The following is a 20,500-nucleotide window of genomic DNA, read 5'->3' on the forward strand; positions in this document are numbered from 1 at the left end:
AATATACGGATGGAAGCGTGTTCCTTTTTCTTTAGAAACAAACTTTTGTTTGTTTGAAAACAATCAGGTGCTACCCTGGAAAACCATTTTATGTTTGAGTGGAATTAAATTTAATTGTTTCCCATCGATGGAAATGTAACTTTCAGTGGAAGCAAATTTTTTGGTAGCTAGAAACAAGTTCTTGCTTCATTGGGGATACAAGGTAAAAATTTATAATGGGCACATATTTCCTAATGAATTTCTGTTAGATTGAAATTACTTTGGCTATTTGTTGAAGCAAATTATTGATTTGATGGAAGCATATATGTGAGAAATAAATCATGTGAAGAATGTAAAATCTCAATACTCGAGGGTCTCATCAATGTAGCAAACTTTTTTTTACGTGAATCGAAATCAAACTCTTTTTAGATTGAATTGGAATCAAACTTCTCTTCTGAACAATTGGAATCAAACTTTGATTGCATGCAGTCTGATGGCTTCATGTTTTAGGATAGACATAACTACACACTACAACAGAGTGGTTAGCGAGGGTGCCGTGCATGCTAAGAAGAAGCAGTTATTAGGAAGCAATCAAACAACCATGCACGGCCTAGCAGTAGATCCAACGGCCATCCTACATCCCATCGTACAGCTTAGCACTGGTCTGATAGGAAGCACGGATCCCTAGCGCTTCCCAGCTAGACTAAACCAACCTTTACGAGTCGATGAGTCGTCCGAAGGTTGAGACTCATAGACTAATCGTGAGTTCATGACTAGTCTAGACTACTACTAGACTAGTCAACATGGTACTGTAGTTCACAACTTGCAGTAATCAATTACTAAAACCTGGTATTAATATGTACTCCCTCTGTAAACTAATATAAGACCGTTTAAATCACTACTTTAATATTCTAAATGCTCTTATGTTAGTTTACGGAGGGAGTAGTATATACCATAGAAAGTGCATTGGAGCGTCAATTTGTCCTGCAGATTAGGCCAATAAGCATATTTCCATGTTGGATCCTTGCTCCTAGTTGGCTTCTTGCAGGATCCTTCGATGGATCATATTGCTCATTGGCCTGAGCTGCAGCTGCTAATACAATACTTGAGATATTTCCGGCGTAGACATTGCATTTCAGATTTAAGGATCTAGAAACTGAAGCAAACAAAACGAAATAAGGAAGAGGGCAGGGGGGAGGGGGTAAGGGAAAATATCAAGTGATACGGGCCATCACATGATACCCTGCTACGGGACTCTGTGGTGCCTTGGATCTACATGCAAGGGACAGGATCAGCTCACTTATTATTTACACATGCCCCCTTGGTACATTTGCATGTGCCCCCCTTGAAAACAGCCCATCTTTGTGAAAGCACAACAGACCTATGCATTTGTCCCCAACATCAACATCATCAGTTTCTACCAACAAGTACGAACACTATACCAGCTGATTATCTGATTCAAAACAAGACGTGTGAATTAATCAAACTTAAACCACATCATTTAGGCCTTGTTCTGTTACTTTACATGTGATCAATCAACACAAAAATGAATGTTCCCAGCTGAACAAATAAAGCGTAGTACTCCTTCCGTTCGGAATTACTTGTCACAAAAATGGATTAAAATGGATGTATCTACAAGTAAAATACATCTAGATACATTCATTTTTTGGACGAGTAATTCCGAACGGAGGGAGTACATGCTAAAATTCAGTACATTTAAAGTAAGCTCTCATCAGTACAGCAAGCAACAACTTGAAACATTCTTATCTTGAGCCTTCAGGTCGCCATCAATTTTATTTCATAATGAATATATTGGCATGTGATCAGCATGAACCCATTTTTCATTCCTGTATTCACATATGAAATTTTCGATGATCAAAATATTTAGCAGAAATCTTGACAAAAAATCCATCTCAACAAACAATAGTACAAGCTAGCAAATTGTGAGGGATGGCAAATTGCCAAAAATCATTCATAGCATCAAAAGGTCGCTGGATCAGAAGCATGTCAACAAATAAAGGTGCATCATATGCTGCCATCTTGGTCTAGGAATTAACATGACCTTAATATACATATATTTACAAGCGTATTACTTAGTTCACTAACTTAAATAATTAAACCAAACAGCTTCACTACAGATCACTTGGTGACTCCATATTCTCCTTGTACGCCATCCTATGCTGGGCAGAAATGCACACCTACATGATAACATCAAGAATTACAACAACCTAATAAACCCTCTAAAAAGATCGTATAACATTAAATATGTGAAACCGTAAACACTTCTGTGACGCCAAATAACCTGCATGTCTGTTGCACCATCTAATTCTCCTGATCAATTTTGTTGTTTCTTGACCTATAACAGCATTGTAAAAAAATCGCTTGTTACACTAAGAGATCATGACATGCTCACAAGTCATAACCAGTAGAGTTATATTCACCTCCTTTTCTTCTTTCCACTTTTGCTATGTAGTTAATCAAGAAAGTAGCAGTCGACAATCGCACATGTACTGAGTTCAGTGTGCCGAGTACGAAAGGTCTGTTACTCGCCCTCCATGTTATTGTTCTCTTGTTAGAAAACTAAACAATGCTTACATCTTATTTTACCCATAATATTTGTAGATAGTCAAAGAAGACACTATTTTGATTAGCAGGCCAGTTTATTTGGCCAGCAAGTCAGCCTATTACACTGTGATAAAGTAATTTTGATCCATCAAACTTTCCTAATTCCAGCTGCTGCAAAGTGAGAACAAGTACATAGATTTCCAATACTGGGAGGTCCCAGCCTGACCTAGAGTTCTACTGGGATTTTCTGTTAGTCAAGCATTATTGAGCCTCATTTGGCATGAATTTTAGTCAATTACTCTAAATGCTCACTTATGCTAGGCTGTACATGAGGTTTTCAACTACTGTATGTAAGAAACATTCTATGACACTTTATAAGAAAGATTACGTGTATATACAATTCAGATGGACATATTAGGACAAGAAGTGGTGATCAATATTATAACACTGCTAGATCTCAGGATTAGATGCCAGAACCAATGACTGAACAAGAACATCACGATGTTGCAGTAATCATTCTTCTAAATCTTCAAGATTAAAATATTGATGCATATCTCCACTACGAATTAACTTTAACATCTAGCATACAATAGGGGCAGATCTAGGGAGAGCAGAAGCAATGGAGGGAAGGGGGCAGGGTGGTGGCTCACTTATCCCTTCCCAATCCCTATTTTTTTTAAAAAAAAAAACTTGAGTTGAACGACTCAAGGTGCACAACTAGTCCTTCGACCCCTCGACTCAGCGAACTAGTCTACACGAGATTTCTATTCTGACACCTAGAATGCGACTCATAGACTAGTCTAGTCTAGCGACTAGCCTCGACTTTTTTTTAGAAAAGGAGGATGACCCCTGACCTCTGTATCTGGGCGATGCATACGGCCACTTTATTAATTATTCTCACAAGACCTTACAAAGTCATACAATAGTAAGACTGAAGCCACCGTCTAAGCAACAACTATCGCTACACCTATCCAATTGATGAAGGGGCACTGATAGTCTGGGCCTAATACCAAACAGACATCGCAGCCAAACCTAAACATCTAAGACCTGAGGCCCCAACCAAGACGCCTGCCTGGTATGGGGCACCTACCAGTTCGGCGCACTCCTCAACCAGGACGCCTGCGAGGTATGGGGCCGCCGCAGCCACCTGCCACGAGTCCATCTACAGAGTTGTACTGTTGCATCTACCGTGCCAGGTCTCTCTGCCATCGACGCCACCATGACGCCAGACAGTGTCATCCTCCTGCGCGAGTCCATCCTCCCACATCGAACTCCGAATCTGCACTACACCACGCCATCCAGATCCATCGCCATCAATGTATGGATGAAGCACCGCTCCACCAAAAAAGCTGTCAGCTGGTCCCGCGAAGCCGAGTGCACCTCCAAAAATGCCGCCCCCAAGGGGGTTACGACACATGATTGCCGCCAACATCCGATCAACTGATCTAGAGTTTTCCCCAGAGGTATTGAGTGGAGTTGGGAGCTTCACCTCGATGATGCCTTCATGAAGAAAGCGATGATAAGGGCATCGTCATCACCAGCTCCGGCCATCGACCAAAGATCAGGTTTTCACCCGGATCCGTCCCAAGAAATCAACCCAACAACCTATGCACCGTCTCGACCGCCTTCAAAGCCCCAGATCCAGCCGCCTAGATCCGGCGACCAACCGCAGCAATAGTGCCACCGTGGGATCCCTGGCGCACTGGCCACTGCCTGAGTGTGCCACCACTGTAGCCTAGGAGGAGGGCTCCCACCCCGCCTCGCCAAGCCGCGAGAGCCGCCGAGAAGGATCCCGCGCACTCGTCACCGTCACAAATCCATAGCAGATCGCCGTCACAGATCCGCCTTGGACAGGGACTGCACCACGCCATGCCGCCGCGGGACGCCCGAGCTTCACCGGCCGCCACTCTCCAGGGCAGCTGCCCCGGGATCCAGATAGAACTTTGCCGCTGCCACCGGCCAAGTTCCGCCGCCGCCGACCAGCCAAGCCGCCGGTCACTGCATGACCATGCAAGCACAACCAGCCAGCCGACCAACTCCGACGAAGAAGAAGGCCACCACCACCAAGCCTAGGGCCGGCGCCCCAGACATCCTCGTGTTGCAGATCAAGTCCAGGAGCAGTGCCCCGCCGACGACGATTGAGATCGGTAGCACAACGAATTAGCCCGACATGAGTCAAGGCCAGATCCGCCGTTGCTGGTGCCGTCCTCCCCCGCTGCCGCCGCACCACTTCCATGTCACCGCCGATCTACGCCACCGCTGCCGATCTGGCCGGAGAGGAGCGCCGCCTCCCAACCAGATCGAGATCCGAGGAGAAACCGCCGCCACCGCCACGCCACAAGTGCTTTGCCCTGTGACGCCCCGGGTGACGGCGGTGGAGGGGAGCGGAGGAGGGGCGAGGCTGTAGGAGGAGGGCGGGGGCTCCCCAGTGCAGGGCGGCACTACCGCACGCGGGAGGGACGGGAGAGATACGAGAGAGCTTCGCACCTGGTGGGGTCTATCTATCTTATCAGCTTGGCGTTCCTGCCGCAGCTGCAATCGCTGTGCGCGCCGAACGGCGACCCGGCGCAACGGGTGGCGCTGGACAGGGACGGCGCGGGGTCCTCCAACGCAGCCTTCTTCTCGACTAGTCCCTCGACTCGTAATCAATGGACTAAACACACTCCACGTACTTGATTGATAACCATGTTCATTGGGATACAATTGGAGACTTTTTATGGTGCATCATACTCCTGTAAATAGTGGGTAGTATATAATAAATCCAATGATCATTATTGATCCCTGATTTTTTTTCTCACGAGGACATTTTGGTAATTGGCTGTTTTGGTATATGAGTCCTTTAATGATAATTTGTTGATTATTAATATGTGTAATTGCAATGATTAATAACGTAAGTAATCACACCTGCAAAAAAGAAGGACGCCGATAACGCCCATACGTGTGGGCGTTAAGGGGTCTGCCCACACATTTTGTGTGGTGTTAAGAGGATCAGCCCACACGCCTACGTGTGGACAAAACATGTAATGCCCACACGCCTCTTTTTTTCCTCGCGGTCCCTCCCACATGTCTACGTGTGGACAAAAATAGATAACGCCCACACACCCGTACGTCGGGCCTCCTACCTTATGGTCCCGCACGCCCCGTGACAGTCACCACGCGTCCCCGCAGTTGCCATGGTCTGGACTCTCTTCCATGTCCATTTAACTGCAGTTGCCATGTCGCGGAACTACAGTTGCCATGTCGGACAACTACAGTTGCCATGGTTGCTCAACTGCAGTTGCCATGTATGGATGGTCTACTGCAGTTGCCATGATTTCGAAACTTTAGGAGTTGCCACCTACTAACACTTGGCAGTTGCCATGTAGCACTACAAAAAAAGGCATGGCAAAAAAACATGTTCGAATAAAAGAGCGAGTTGCCATGTGCTCATAAGAATGCTAGGGCAGTTGCCATGTAAAGAGAAGGAGTTGTCATCTGCTTACGTACACGCTAGGGCAGTTGACATGTACCATGCAAAAACACATGGCAACTCGGGTAAAAAGAGAGTTGCCATCTGCTTACAAGCAAAGCTAGGGCAGTTGCCATGTACCCTGCAGAAACACATGGCAACTGACAGCTTTGGGTGTGGGCGAGGAGACGGGCGTGTGGGTGAAGTGATAAACGACCACACACCAACCCCTCTGCGTGCGTGAAAACTGATGTGTGGGTGAATTGCTAAATGCCAACACACCGGCCCCCCGTGTGGTGAAAAAGGACGTGTGGACGACCGGGTGAAAGCCCACACACCAGCCCAGTCCTACGCGGCACCACAAACATGCCAATATTCATGCACCCACAAATGAACGCGGATCCATGCGTGTGGGCGAGATGCAAACGCCCACACATGTGGGTGTTAGTGTTTCCGAAAAAGAATTGTCCCTCTCTTAGTTCGTAGGTTTCCCTTCTCATTGAGTTCTTCATTTTTCTGCCGCCGCCTAGCTGCCCGGACGGGGGCCCCAAGATCTTTAATAGTGCATCCGCCCCGCACCGCCTGGCGTACCTCTCTCCGTCACACGATCTTGGGACAGCACCCAAGATCGGTTCCTCCGCGCATCGTGGTGGAGTTCCCTCGCATAGGTACGCTGCCTCTAGTGCTCCCCAAATGCCATAGCTGTGCACGCAATATGAATTCTAAAAGGACTGCTTGATCTGTGTGCATATGGATGCTGGTTGTGCACGCAATAGGAATTCCACAAAAGGGCTGCTGGATTTTTTTTGCGGGTGAAGGGCTGCTGGATTTGTGTGCGTGTTGATAGGAGCTGGGTTCCTACCAGGTCTAGCTCGTAGGTTGTAGGGGTGGATGGGGGTTTGGCGTGTAGGAAGGCGAGGTCGCCGGCGCTGTGGCGCTGTCGTCACGCACGCGCGAGAGAGAGGGCGCAGGGCGGCGGCTAGGGTTAGGTCTCCCGGCTCCCTTCAGGTAGCCGAGCAAATATGATTGCTTCTTCTTAATCTCAAAACGGGTCCTTACATGATTTTATATAATCCTTCGAATGATATAATCGGGCTAAGCCCCTAACATGATAAGATAAGTTGGGCTGGGCCCCTAAGTGCCTGCGCCATGAGGCCTTCTCCGGCTATAGTGTATGCTAGTCATAACATCTTTCGCCGCCTGCGCAAACAGCTCGTCCTCGAGCTGAAAGTAGGGAAAGTGCTGGCGGAACTCGTCGAGGTGCTCCCAAGTGGCGTCCTACTCTGGAAGTCCCTGCTACTAAATCAGCAAGCGCCACGCACCCCGGCTCTGTTGGGCCTTCAAAACCTTCGCTAGACCGGGAATTAGACGGCCCACGGAGGTCAGAGGGAGATCCGGCATGGCCGCCGGTGGCTCCCCGCGAAAAGGCTTCAACAAGCCCACATGGAAGATGTCGTGGAGGCGAGCGCCCGGTGGCAGCTGAAGGCGGTAGGAGACGTGGCCGATGCGCTCCAACACCTGAAATGGCCCAGCATAGCGGGGACCAGCTTGCGCTTAGCGCGCGGGTCGAGAGTGACTGCATGGAGCGGTGAAGTAGGCGCAACCACACCCAGTCGCCCACCGTGAACTCTGCCTCGTGGTGGTGAGCATCGTAATACTTCTTGGACAGTTGTTGGTCCTGGAGAAGACGCTGGCGCACCTCGGCAAGGATCCCATCCATGCCGCGGAGAAGCTAGGCCGCCACCTCGGTCCGTGTCGTGTCTGGCTGGAACGACATGATGGGTAGCGGAGGACGGCCGTAGACCACCTCGAAGGGCGTGGCATGCAGGGCGGAGTGGTAGGAGGTGTTTGTAGCAGTACTCCACCCAAGAGAGCTAGTCGGCGCATGCATGTGGGAGATCACCTGTAACACAACGTAAGTTCATGGCAATCACCTTGTTGACCACCTTAGACTAGCCGTCCGTCTGGGGGTGGAAAGCCGTACTGAGGCGGAGCTTCACGCCCGCCATCCGAAATAGGTCACGCCAGACATGTCCCGTGAACATCGGGTCGCGATCGCTGACGATGGAGGACGGAAACCCGTGAAGGTGGACGATGCTGTCGAAAAAGGCCCGCATGACGGAGGTGGCGGTGTAGGGATGGCCGAGCGCAATGAAGTGCGCATACTTGGAGAAGCGGTCGACCACCGTAAGGATGACAGACTTGCTGCCCACCTTGGGGAGGCCCTCGATGAAGTCCATGGAGATGTCGGCCCAGACCTGAGAGGGCACCTCCAGGGGCTGTAGCATAATGATTTTTTTATCTTGGGAAACAAGCAAACGGAATAAAAACAGAGTCCGGAATGTACCTGAGGTGTGCCCACCAGGGTCACTTTCCCGGTAGTTTCTTATTTTTCTAATTTTCTAAATATTCCAAAACTGACAAAAAATATTTCTGTGGATTTTTCGGAGTCCGTTTAGTTACCGTATCACGTACCTCCTCTTTTTCATGATTCTGGAGTGTTCTGGAAGGACTCTTTTATGTGTTCTTCCGGTTTCATAGTTTGGATAATATTACTTTCAACATTAATGGCGTACCTGAGATGTAATGCTTTATTCGCTGCCCATTAACAACCTTCGGGTTAGTACCTTTGGCATTATTTATTTTGATAGCTCCAGACCGATAAACGTCTTCGATAAATTTGGAGAGGAGTTTTCCTGGAAAGAATCTGAAACGAGAGTTGTACAAAAGAACATATTCTCCAACCTTGAACTCATGCTTTTGGATTCCTTTGTCATGCCATCTTTTAACTTTTTCTTTAAACAACTTGGCATTTTCATAAGCGTGGGTTCTCCATTCATCTAATGAGCTAATATCAAATAACCTCTTTTCACCAGCAAGTTTGAAATCATAGTTGAGTTCTTTGATTGCCCAATAAGCTTTATGTTCTAACTCAAGAGGCAAATGACAAGCTTTTCCATAAACCATTTTATAAGGAGAGATACACATAGGATTTTTATATGCTGTTCTGTAAGCCCAAAGTGCATCATCTAATTTCTTAGACCAATTCTTCCTGGACCTATTGACAGTCTTTTGCAAAATTAACTTTATTTCTCTATTTCTAAGTTCAACTTGACCACTAGACTGAGGATGATAGGGTGATGCAATTGTATGGTTAACATCATATTTGGCAAGCATTTTACGGAAAGCACCATGAATAAAGTGTGAACCACCATCAATCACTAATATAACGAGGGACTCCAAACCTTGGGAAAATAAATTCCTTAAGCATTTTAATAGAAGTGCTGTGATCAACACTACTAGTTGGAATAGCTTCTACCCACTTAGTAACATAATCAACAGCAACCAAAATATATGTATACCCATTAGAGGAAGGAAAAGGTCCCATGTAATCAAAACCCCAAACATCGAATGGTTCAACAACAAGTGAATAATTTATATGTATTTCTTGACGCTTACAGATATTACCTATTCTTTGACATTCATCACAAGATAAGACAAAATTACGAGCATCCTTGAAAAGAGTAGGCCAATAAAATCCAGATTGTAACACCTTGTGAGTAGTTGGTCTCCCGCATGATGCCCTCCATAAGCTTCGTAGTGACATTTCCACAGGATTTGTCCCTGTTCATGCTCAGGTAAACAACGTCTAATAATACCATCTACTCCTTCTTTATAAAGATGGGTCATCCCAAAAGTAATGTCTTAAATCATAGAAGAATTTTTTCTTTTGTTCGTATGTAAAGCTAGGTGGTAAATATTTAGCAACAATGTAATTAGCATAGTCAGCATACCAAAGGAGTGTTATGAGAAACATTTATTGTTGCTAACTAGTCATCGGGAAAACTATCATCAGTAGGTAGTGGGTCATCAAGGACATTCTCAAGCCTAGACAAGTTATCAGCTACGGGGTTCTGTGCCCCTTTTCTATTAGTAATATGTAAATCAAATTCTTGTAGCAAGAGAACACATTGAATAAGTCTAGGTTTAGCACCTTTATTTTCCATAAGATATTTAATAGCAGCATGGTCGGTGTGAACGATAACTTTAGAGTCAACAATGTAAGATCTAAATTTATCACAAGCAAACACCACTACTAGAAAGTCTTTTTCAGTAGTAGCATAATTTCTTTGGGCACTATCTAGAGTTTTACTAGCATAATTAATAACATTTAATTTCTTATCAACTCTTTATCCTAGAACAACACCAACAACATAATCACTAGCATCACACATAATTTCAAAAGGCAAGGTCCATTTAGGTGGTTGAACAATAGGTGCATAAATTAAGGCTTTGTTGAGTGTTTCAAAGGCTTCTAAACAATCATCATCAAAAACAAATGCAACATCCTTTTGCAAAGGATTTGTAAGAGGCCTAGAAATTTTAAAAAAGATTTGATAAATCTCCTATAGAAAACAGCATGACCTAATAAACTATGAATACCTTTGATATCTTTAGGACATGGAATTTTCTCAGTTGCATCAACCTTAGCTTTCTCAACTGATGTCGCTTGAAGCTACGTCGGTATTTCCCCAAAGAGGAAGGGATGATGCAGCACAGCGGTCGTAGGGATCTTTATTTACTTGCTTTGCTTTTACTTTTTACTTTGCATCTATCTATCAAAAATACCAAAAATATTGTCTCTATCAGATCTCACTCTCGTAAGTGACTGTGAAGGATTGACAACCCCTAAGCATTGGTTGCGAGTTGCTATCGTGTTGTGCAGGTACGAGGGACTTGCGCGTGACCTCCTACTGGATTGATACCTTAGTTCTCAAAAACTGAGGAAAATACTTACACTACTGTGCTGCATCATCCTCTCCTCTTCGGGGAAAACCAACGCAAGCTCGAGACATAGCAAGAAGGATTTCTGGCGCCGTTGCCGGGGAGGCTTACGCAAAAGTCAACATACCAAGTACCCATCACAATACCTATCTCTCGCATTACATTATTTTCCATTTGCCTCTCGTTTTCCTCTCCCCCACTTCACCCTTGCTGTTTTATTTGCCCTCTCTTTCCCAATCTCCACCTCTCTTTCCCGTTTGCCTTTTTCCCGTTGCCTTTCTGTTTGCTTGTGTGTTGGATTACTTGTTGCCATGGCGCAAGATAATACCAAATTGTGTGATTTCTCGAATACCAATAATAATGATTTCCTTAGTACTCCCATTGCTCCTCTTAATAATGATGAGTCTTGTGAAATCAATAACGCTTCATTGAATCTTGTTATGAAAGATCAATTCGCCGGCCTTCCTAGTGAAGATGCCGCTACTCATCTAAACAATTTTGTTGATTTGTATGATATGCAAAAGAAGAAAGATACGGATAACAATATTGTCAAATTGAAGTAATTTCCGTTTTCACTTAGAGATCATGCTAAAGTTTGGTTTTCGTATTTGCCTAAAAATAGTATTGATTCTTGGAATAAGTGCAAAGATGCTTTTATCTCTCAGTATTTTCCTCCCGCTAAGATTATCACTCTTAGGAATGATATCATGAATTTTAAACAACTTGATCATGAGCATGTTGCCCAATCTTGGGAAAGAATGAAATTAATGCTTCGCAATTGCCCTACTCATGGTTTGAATTTATGGATGATCATACAAATTTTTTATGCTGGATTAAATTTTGCTTCTAGAAATCTTTTAGATTTGGCCGCGGGAGGCACTTTTATGGAAATTACATTAGGGGATGCTACCAAATTGCTTGATAATATTATGGCTAATTATTCTCAATGGCACACCGAAAGGTCTTCTAGTAAAAAAGTGCATGCTATAGAAGAAATCAATGTTTTGAGTGAAAAGATGGATGAACTTATGAAGATGTTTGCTCCTAAAAATACTCCTCTTGATCCCAATGATATGCCTTTATCTACTTTGCTTGACAATAATAATGAATCTATGGATGTGAATTTTGTTGGTAGGAATAGTTTTGGAAACAACACTTATAGAGGGAATTTTAATTCTAGGACTTATCCTAGTAATCCTTCTAATAATTATGGAAATTCCTACAACAAATCTTATGGAAATGTTAATAAGACGCCCTCTAAATTTGAGAGTAGTGTTAAAGAGTTTATTAATTCACAAAAGAATTTTAATGCTTTGCTTGAAGAGAAATTGCTTAAAGTTGATGATTTGGCTAGGAACATTGATAGAATTTCTCTCGAGATTGATTCTTTAAAGCTTAGATCTATTCCTCCTAAGCATGATATCAATGAGTCTCTCAAAACCATGAGAATTTCCATTGATGAGTGCAAAGAAAGAACCGCTAGGATGCGTGCTTCCAAAGATGCCTTTATTAAAGCGTGTTCTTCTAATCCCTATGAAAATCAAGATGAAGATCTAAAAGTTATTGATGTGTCCCCCATTAAATCTTTGTTTTGCAATATGAATCTTGATGAAACTGATTATGATCTTCCTTTACCTAGAAGGCGTTCTAAGAATTCTGAGTTTTTGGATCTTGATGATGAAATTGATGAAAGTGGGATTGAAATAAATAGAAACCGTGATGTTGCTAAACCCACTATTTTGGATCTCAAGGAATTTAATTATGAAAATTTCTCTTTGATTGGTTGTATTTCCTTGTTGCAATCCGTGCTAGAATCTCCTCATGCTTATAGTCAAAATAAGGACTTTACCGAACATATTGTTGATGCCTTGATGCAATCTTATGAAGAAAAACTTGAGATGAAAGTTTCTATCCCTAGAAAACTCTATGATGAGTGGGAACCTACTATTAAAATTAAAATTAAAGACTTTGAGTTTCATGCTTTGTGTGATTTGGGTGCTAGTGTCTCTACTATTCCCAAAACTTTATGTGACTTGCTAGATTTTCGTGATTTCGATGATTGCTCTCTAAACTTGCATCTTGCGGATTCCACTATTAAAAAACCTATGGAAAGAATTAATGATGTTCTTATTATCGCAAATAGGAATTATGTGCCCGTAGATTTTATCGTTCTTGATATAGATTGCAATCCTTCATGTCCTATTATTCTTGGTAGACCTTTCCTTAGAACGATTGGTGCAATTATTGATATGAAGGAAGGGAATATTGGATTCCAATTTCCCTTAAAGAAGGGTATGGAACACTTCCCTAGAAAGAAAATAAAATTACCATATGAATCTATCATGAGAGCCACTTATGGATTTCCTACCAAAGATGGCAATACCTAGATCTATCCTTACTTTTATGGCTAGCTAGGGGCGTTAAATGATAGCGCTTGTTGGGAGGCAACCCAATTTTATTTTGTGTTTTTGTTCTTGCTTCTATTTAGGAATAAATAATCCATATACCTTATGTTTGGATGTGGTTTTATGTCTTAATTAGTGTTTGTGCCAAGTAGGACCTATAGGATAACCTACGATGATAGTTGATTTGATTCTGCTGAAAAACAGAAACTTTAGCGCTCACGAGATTAGCTGCCATTGTTTACTGGAGAGTGCTTTTGCGTTGATTATTTTTTCTGCTGATCAATAAACAAATTGTCCAGGACTTCCTATTTTGGTAGAATTTTTAGAGTTCCAGAAGTTTGCGTTAGTTACAGATTACTACAGACTGTTCTGTTTTTGACAGATTCTGTTTTTCGTGTGTTGATTGCTTATTTTGATGAATCTATGGCTAGTAAATTAGTTTATAAACCATAGAGAAGTTGGAATACAGTAGGTTTAACACCAATATAAATAAAAAATGAGTTCATTACAGTACCTTGAAGTAGTCTTTTGTTTTCTTTCTCTAACGGAGCTCATGAGATTTCTGTTGAGTTTTGTGTTGTGAAGTTTTCATGTTTTGGGTGAATTCTTTTGATGGATTATGGAACAAGGAGTGGCAAGAGCCTAAGCTTCGGGATGCCCATGGCACCCCCAAGATAATACAAGGACACCAAAAAGTCAAAGATTGGGGATGCCCCGGAAGGCATCCCCTCTTTCGTCCACTTCCATCGGTAATTTACTTGGAGCTATATTTTTATTCACCAACATGATATGTGTTTTGCTTGGAGCGTCTTGTATTATTTGCGTATTTATTGTTAGTCTACCACAATCATCCTTACTGTACACATCTTTTGAGAGAGCCATACATGAATTGAAAATTGTTAGAATACTCTATGTGCTTCACTTATATCTTTTGAGCTTGATAGTTTTTGCTCATAGTGCTTCACTTATATCCTTTTGAGCATGATAATTTTTTTCTCTAGTGCTTCACTTAGATATTTTAGAGCACGGTGGTGGATTTGTTTTAAAGAAACTTGATCTCTCATGCTTCACTTAGATTATTTTGAGAGTCGTTATTAGCATGTAATTTGCTTAATGTTAATATACTTGGTATTCAAGATATGTGAAACTTTCTTTTGAGTGCGTTGAATACTAAGATAAGTTTGATGCTTGATAATTGTTTTGAGATATGGAGGTGATAATATCATAGTCGTGCTAGTTGGGTGATTATGAATTTGAGAAATACTTGTGTTGAAGTTAGCAAATCCCGTAGCATGCACGTATGGTTAAAGTTGTGTAACAAATTTGAAACATGAAGTGTACCTGGCTTGTACATCCTTATGAGTGGCGGTCGGGGACGAGCGATGGTCTTTTCCTACCAATCTATCCCCCTAGGAGCATGCGCGTAGTACTTGAATTTTTGATGACTTCTAAATTTTTGCAATAAGTATATGAGTTCTTTTGACTAATGTTGAGTCCATGGATTATACGCACTCTCACCTTTCCGCCTTTGCTAGCCTCTTCAGTACCGTGCATTGCCCTTTCTCACGTTGAGAGTTGGTGCAAACTTCGCCGGTGCATCCAAACCCCGTGATACGATACGCTCTATCACACATAAACCTCCTTTTATCTTCCTCAAAACAGCCATCATACCTACCTATCATGGCATTTCCATAGCCATTCCGAGATATATTGCCATGCAACTTCCACCATCATCATCGTGACATGCATTACTTTTGTCATATTACCATTGCATGATCTTGTAGTTGACATCGTATTTGTGGCAAAGCCACCATGCATTATTTTCCATACATGTCACTCTTGATTCATCGCACCATCCCGGTACACCGCCGGAGGCATTCATATAGAGTCATATCTTGTTCTAGTTTCGAGTTGTAATTCATATGTTGTAATGAAAGTGTGATGATCATCATTATTAGAGCATTGCCCCCCCAAAAAAAGAAAGGCCCAAAAAAAGAAAAGCCCAAAAAAAGAAAGGCCCAGAAAAAAAAAGAAAGGCCCAAAAAAAAACAAATAAAAATAAAAAGGGCAATGCTACTATCTCTTTTTCCACACTTGTGCTTCAAAGTAGCACCTTGTTCTTCATGTAGTGAGTCTCATATATTGTGCTTCAAAGTAGCACCTTGTTCTTCATGTAGTGAGTCTCATAAGTTGTCTTTTTATACTAGTGGGAATTTTTTATTATAGAACTTGGCTTGTATATTCCTACGATGGGCTTCCTCAAATGCCCTAGGTCTTCGTGAGCAAGCAAGTTGGATGCACACCCACTAGTTTTCTTTTGTTGAGCATTCATAGCTCTAGTGCATCCGTTGCATGGCAATCCCTACTCCTCATGTTGACATCAATTGATGGGAATCTCCATAGCCCGTTGATTAGCCTCGTCAATGTGAGACTTTCTCTTTTTTTGTCTTCTCCACACAGTCCCCATCATCATATTCTATTCCACCCATAGTGCTATATCCATGGCTCACGCTCATGTATTGCGTGAAGGTTGTAAAAGTTTGAGATTATTTAAGTATGAAACAATTGCTTGGCTTGTCATCGGGGGTATAGAAGTTGGGAACATCTTTGTGTGATGAAAATGAAGCATAGCCTAACTATATGATTTTGTAGGGATGAACTTTCTTTTGCCATGTTATTTTGAGAAGACATGATTACTTTGATTAGTATGCTTGAAGTATTATTATTTCTTTGTCAATATGAACTTTTGTCTTGAATCTTTCGGATCTGAATATTCATATCACAATTAAGAAGATTTACATTGAAATTATGCCAAAGTATCACTCCGCATCAAAAATTCTTTTTTATCATTTACCTACTCAAGGACGAGCAGGAATTAAGCTTGGGGATGCTTGATACGTCTCCAACGTATCTATAATTTTTGATTGCTCCATGCTACTTTATCTACTGTTTTGGACTATAATGGGCTTTATTTTTCACTTTTATATTACTTTTGGGACTAACCTATTAACCGGAGGCCCAGCCCAGAATTGCTGTTTTTTGCCTTTTTCAGTATTTCGAATAAACATAATATCAAACGGAGTCCAAACGGAATGAAACCTTCAGGAACGTGATTTTCTCATCAGATAAGACCCAGGAGACTTGGACCCTCCGTCAAGAAAGCTACGAGGCGGTCACGAGGGTGGAGGGCGCCCCCCTGGGTGCGCCCCCTACCTCGTGGACCCCTTGGAGCTCCACCAACGTACTCCTTCCTCCTATATATACCTACGTATCCCCGTATGATTAGAACAGGAGCCAAAAACCTAATTCCACCGCCGCAACCTTCTGTATCCACGAGATCCCATCTTGGGGCCTGTTCCGGAGCTCCGCCGGAGGGGGCATCCACCACGGAGGGCTTCTACATCATCACCATAGCCCCTCCGATGAAGTGTGAGTAGTTTACTTCAAACCTTCGGGTCCATATCTAGTAGCTAGATGGCTTCTTCTCTCTTTTTGGATCTCAATACAATGTTCTCCCCCTCTCTCGTGGAGATCTATTCGATGTGATCTTCTTTTTGCGGTGTGTTTGTTGAGACCGATGAATTGTGGGTTTATGATCCAGTATTATCTATGGAAAATATTTGATTCTTCTCTGAATTCTTTTATGTATGATTGAGTTATCTTTGCAAGCCTCTTCGAATTATCCGCTTGGTTTGGCCAACTAGATTGGTAGTTCTTGCAATGGGAGAAGTGCATGGCTTTGGGTTCAATCTTGCGGTGTCCTTACCCAGTGATAGAAGGGGCAGCAAGGCACGTATTGTATTGTTGCCATCGAGGATAACAAGATGAGGTATTTATCATATTGCATGAATTTATTCCTCTACATCATGTCATCTTGCTTAAGGCGTTACTCTATTTTTAACTTAATACTCTAGATGCATGCTGGATAGCGGTCGATGAGTGGAGTAATAGTAGTAGATGCAGAATTGTTTCGATCTACTTGTCACGGACATGATGCCTATATACATGATCATTGCCTAGATATACTCATAACTATGCTCAATTCTATCAATTGCTCAACAGTAATTTGTTCACCCACCGTAGAATACTTATGCTCTTTAGAGAAGCCACTAGTGAAACCTATGGCCCCCGGGTCTATTCTCATCATATCAATCTATATCACTTTATTTACTTGCTTTGGTTTTACTTTTTACTTTGCGTCTATCTATCAAAAATACCAAAAATATTATCTCTATCAGATGTCACTCTCGTAAGTGACCGTGAAGGGATTGACAACCCCTAAGTGTTGGTTGCGAGTTGTTATCGTGTTGTGCAGGTACGAGGGACTTGCGCGTGACCTCCTACGGGATTGATACCTTGGTTCTCAAAAACTGAGGGAAATACTTACGCTAATGTGCTGCATCATCCTATCCTCTTCGGGGAAAACCAACACAAGCTCGAGACATAGAAAAATACAAGGCTATAAGAGATCACGCATATAAGAGATCAAAGAACTCAAATAACTTTCATGGATATAAAAAGATATAACTGATCATAAACTCAAATTTCATCAGATCCCAACAAACACACTGCCAAAAGACTTACACCATATGGATCTCCAAGTGACCATTGTATTGATAATCAAGAGAGAGAGAGAGAGAGGGAGAGAGAGGAAGCCATCTAGCTACTAACTACGGACCCGAAGGTCTACAAAGAACTACTCACGCATAATCAGAGGGGTACCAATGGAAGTGGTGAACCCCTCCGTGATGGTGTCTAGATTGGATGTCGTGGTTCTGGACTCTGCGGCGGCTGGATGAAAATTTTGTCGACTACCCTAGGGTTTCTGAAATATTGGGGTATTTATAGAGCAAAGAGTCGGTCCAAGGGGCACCCGAGGTGGGAACAACCCACCAGGGCACGCCTGGGCCTCTTGGCGCGCCCTGGTGGGTTATCCCCTCCTCGGGACTCCCCCCAGGTGCAACCAGGGCCCATCTTCTTCCTTCTGGTCCATAAAAAATCATCATAAATTGGCGTGGCATTTGGACTCCGTCTGATATCGATTTCCTGCAATGTAAAAAACATGCAGAAAACAACAACTGGCACTTGGCACTATGTCAATAGGTTAGTACCAAAAAATGATATATAATGATTATAAAACATCCAAGATTGACAATAAAACAGCATGGAATAATCAAAAATTATAGATACGTTGGATACGTATCATCCACTTCAATACTTCTTTCAGACATTTTATGGCCCAAGACAATACCTTCATTAACCATAAAGTGACACTTCTCCCAATTCAAGACAAGATTAGTTTTTTCACATCTCTGCAAAACTCGATCAAGATTGCTTAAACAATCATCAAAAGACTTCCCATAAACAGAAAAGTCACCCAGGAAAACCTCAACAATCTTTTCACAAAAATCAGAGAATATAGCAGTCATACATCTTTGAAAGGTAGCAGGTGCATTGAATAGACCAAAAGGCATATGTCTATAAGCATAAGTTCCAAAGGGAGAAGTAAAGGTGGTCTTTTCTTGATCAGGTTGAGAAACAGGTATTTGTGAAAAACTAGAATATCCATCAAGGAAGCAAAAATGTGTGTGCCCAGACAATCTTTCTAGCATTTGATCAATAAAAGGCAGAGGGTAATGATATTTTCTAGTTGCCTTGTTTAGTTTTCTAAATCAATTACCATTCTATAGCCTATAATAATTCTTTGTGGAATAAGTTCATTCTTATCATTAGGAACAATAGTGATACCTCCTTTCTTAGGGACACAATGAACAGTACTTACCCATCTACTATCAGCTATAGGATAGATTATACCTTCTTCCAGAAGTTTTAATATTTCCGTCCTTACCACTTCTTTCATCTTCGGGTTTAACTGACATTGGTGATCAACGACGGGTTTAGCACTAGGTTCCATATTAATTTTGTGCTGACACAGAGTGGGACTAATGCCCTTAATATCATCAAGAGTATATCCACTAGCAACTCGGTGCTTCCTTAGAACTTTCAATAATCTTTCTTCTTCATGTTCTGAAAGGTTAACACTAATAATAACAGGATATATCTTCTTCTCATCAAGATAAGCATATTTCAAAGTGTCTGGTAATTGTTTTAAGTCAAACATAGGATCACCTTTAGGTGGAGGAGGACCTCCTAGAGTTTCAATAGGCAAATTGTGTTTAAGCAGAGGATGTTGTTCAAAGAAGATCTTCTCTATTTCATTTCTTTCATGCATATGTAAATCATTTTCATGGTCTAGCAGATATTGTTCTAAAGGATCAGTAGGAGGCACGGCAATAGAAGCAAGACCAATTATTTCATCCTTACTAGGCAAATCTTTTTAAGAGGTTTTCTACTAAACTTGGAAAAATTAAACTCATGAGACTCATCACCAAAGCTGACCCCGACAGTTTGTTTCTCACAATCTATTTTGACTTTGACGGTGTTCAAGAAAGGTCTACCAAAGATAATGGGACAAAATCATCTTGTGGGGAACCAAGAACAAGAAAATCAGTAGGATATTTTATTTTGCCACACAAGACTTCAACATCTCTAGCAATCCCAATTGGTGATGTGGTATCTCTATTAGCAAGTTTAATAGTAGCATCTATTTCTTCTATTTCAATGGGTTCTATGTCATTCATAATTTCTTGATATAAGGTAAAGGGAATATAACTCACGCTAGCACCTATGTCACATAAACCATGATAACAGTGATCTCCTATTTTAACTGAGACAACATGCATGCCAACAACGGGTCTATGATTATCCGTTTTATCAGGTTTAACAATTCTAGAAGCTTCATTACAGAAGTAAATAACATGCCCATCTTTATTTTCTTCCAAAAGATCCTTAACCATAGCAACACTAGGTTCTACTTTGATTTTTTCATCAGGTGTAGGTGTTCTAATATAGCTTTTATTGACCACAGTTGAAACTTTAGCATGTTCCTTTATCCTAATAGGGAAAGCTGGTTTCTCAATATAAGCAGTAGGAACAACTGGATCAACATTATAAATAATAGTTTCCTTTTTACCTGATATCGGTTCTTTAATTTCTTCTTTAATAGCTGGGTGATATTTAAACCACTTCTCCTTAGGGAGATCAACAGGAGTAGCGAATGATTCACAAAAGGAGGCTACTATCTCAGAGTCAAGTCCAAATTTGGTGCTAAACTTTTGGAAAGCATCGGTATTCATAAAAGATTTAACACAATCATACTTAAGCTTAATACCTGACTCTTTACCTTCGTCGAGTTCCCAATCTACAGTGTTGCCTTTAATTCTTCCCAAAAGATCCCAACGGAATTCAATAGTCTTCT

This window comes from Triticum dicoccoides, chromosome 5B, assembly GCF_002162155.2.
Source record: "Triticum dicoccoides isolate Atlit2015 ecotype Zavitan chromosome 5B, WEW_v2.0, whole genome shotgun sequence".
Classification (NCBI taxonomy): domain Eukaryota; kingdom Viridiplantae; phylum Streptophyta; class Magnoliopsida; order Poales; family Poaceae; genus Triticum; species Triticum dicoccoides.